The following is a 2,500-nucleotide window of genomic DNA, read 5'->3' as shown; positions in this document are numbered from 1 at the left end:
GTCGTTTAGCCTCTCTCACCGCTTTGCTAAACCTGTTCTTCGACTCCTTGAATCTGTCTCTATCCCCACTCCTAAACGCTTCCTCCTTCTCCAACCTCAACCTTTTGAGCTTTGCTGAGAACCAGGGCTTGTTGTTGTTAAAGTTCACCCTGGTACGTGTTGGGATACAGCAGTCCTCACAGAAGCTGATGTACACAGCCTCTGTGAGTTCATCCAGACTATTGGTAGCAGTCGTGAACATATCCCAGTCAGTACAGTCTAAGCACGCCCGCAAATCTTCCACAGCCTCACTGGTCCACTGTTTAGATGTCCTCACAGCAGGTTTACAGAGTTTTAGTTGCTGCCTGTATGCACGAATCAGGTGGACCAAGGGAGTTCTGTGCGAGCCGAACAGCCCCGTGACCCACAAGAGAAACATCCCCGCCAAATTCGAGCGTTTGACGGGGTCTATCCGTGAAAAAATATTCACGTTTTTGAGTGCACATGCATTTCTGCTGCAAATGCCTCTGGAAGTTTCATGCCGTTCGTATGCCAATTGTGGCAACACGAAAATGACCCGTTTTCCCATTCCGAGGGATTTCTGTGCGACCCTAACAGCCCCGTGAGCCACAAGAGACACATCCCCGCCAATTTCTAGCGTTTCACGGGGTCTATCCGTGAAAAATATAGACGTTTTTGAGTGCACATGCATTTCTGCTGCAGATGCCTCTGGAAGTTTCATGCCGTTCGTACGCAATGTGGCAACACGAAAATGACCCCTTTTCCCATTCCGAGGGATTTCTGTGCGACCCTAACTAACAGCGCCCGTGAGCCACAAGAGAGACATCCCCGCCAATTTATAGCGTTTCACGGGGTCTATCCGTGAAAAATATAGACGTTTTTGAGTGCACATGCATTCCTGCTGCAAATGCCTCTGGAAGTTTCATGCCGTTCCTATGCAATGTGGCCACACAAAAATGACCCGTTTTCCCATTCCGAGGCATTTCTGTGCGACCCTAACAGCCCCGTGAGCCACAAGAGAGACATCCCCGCCAACTTCTAGCGTTTGACGGGGTCTATGCGTGAAAAATATTAAAATTTTTGAGTGCACGTGCCTTTCTGCTGCAAATGCCTCTGGAAGTTTCATGGCGTTCCTATGCAATGTGGCAACACGAAAATGACCCCTTTTCCCATTCCGAGGGAGTTCTGTGCCACCCTAACAGCCCCGTGAGCCACAAGAGACACATCCCCGCCAATTTCTAGCGTTTCACGGGGTCTATCCGTGAAACATATAGAAGTTTTTGAGTGCACATGCATTCCTGCTGCAAATGCCTCTGGAAGTTTCATGCGGTTCGTACGCAATGTGGCAACACGAAAATGACCCGTTTTCCCATTCCCAGGGATTTCTGTGCGACCCGAACAGCCCCGTGAGCCACAAGAGACACATCCCCGCCAATTTCTAGCGTTTCACGGGGTCTATCCGTGAAAAATATCAATTTTTTTTTGACTGCACATGCATTTCTGCTGCAAATGCCTCTGGAAGTTGCATGCGGTTCGCATGCAATGTGGCGACACGAAAATGACCCGTTTTCCCATTCCGAGGGATTTCTGTGCCACCCTAACAGCCCCGTGAGCCACAAGAGAGACATCCCCGCCAATTTCTAGCGTATCACGGGGTCTATCCGTGAGAAATATTCACTTTTTTGAGTGCACATGCATTCCTGCTGCAAATGCCTCTGGAAGTTTCATGCGGTTCGTATGCAATGTGGCGACACGAAAATGACCCGTTTTCCCATTCCGAGGGATTTCTGTGCCACCCTAACAGCCCCGTGAGCCACAAGAGAGACATCCCCGCCCACTTCTAGCGTTTCACGGGGTCTCTCCGTGAAAAATATCACATTTTTTGAGTGCACATGCATTCCTGCTGCAAATGCCTCTGGAAGTTTCATGCGGTTCGCATGCAATGTGGCGACACGAAAATGACCCGTTTTTTCCCATTCCGAGGGATTTCTGTGCCACCCTAACAGCCCCGTGAGCCACAAGAGACACATCCCCTCCAATTTCTAGCGTTTCACGGGGTCTATCCGTGAAAAATATTCAATTTTTTGACTGCACATGCATTTCTGCTGCAAATGCCTCTGGAAGTTTCATGCGGTTCGCATGCAATGTGGCGACACGAAAATGACCCGTTTTCCCATTCCGAGGGATTTCTGTGCCACCCTAACAGCCCCGTGAGCCACAAGAGAGACATCGCCGCCAATTTCTAGCGTTTCACGGGGTCTATCCGTGAAAAATATTCACTTTTTTGACTGCACATGCATTCCTGCTGCAAATGCCTCTGGAAGTTTCATGCCGTTCGCATGCAATGTGGCAACACGAAAATGACCCGTTTTCCCATTCCGAGGGATTTCTGTGCCACCCTAACAGCCCCGTGAGCCACAAGAGACACATCCCCGCCAATTTCTAGCGTTTCACGGGGTCTATCCGTAAAAATGTAGCACGCACCAAAACGAGAAAAGAT

This window comes from Petromyzon marinus, unplaced genomic scaffold (assembly GCF_048934315.1).
Source record: "Petromyzon marinus isolate PM22_M1 ecotype Great Lakes invasive population unplaced genomic scaffold, UKy_Petmar_22M1.pri1.0 PM_G_Scaffold_140, whole genome shotgun sequence".
Classification (NCBI taxonomy): Eukaryota; Metazoa; Chordata; class Hyperoartia; order Petromyzontiformes; family Petromyzontidae; genus Petromyzon; species Petromyzon marinus.
This window is presented reverse-complemented; position numbering follows the sequence as displayed.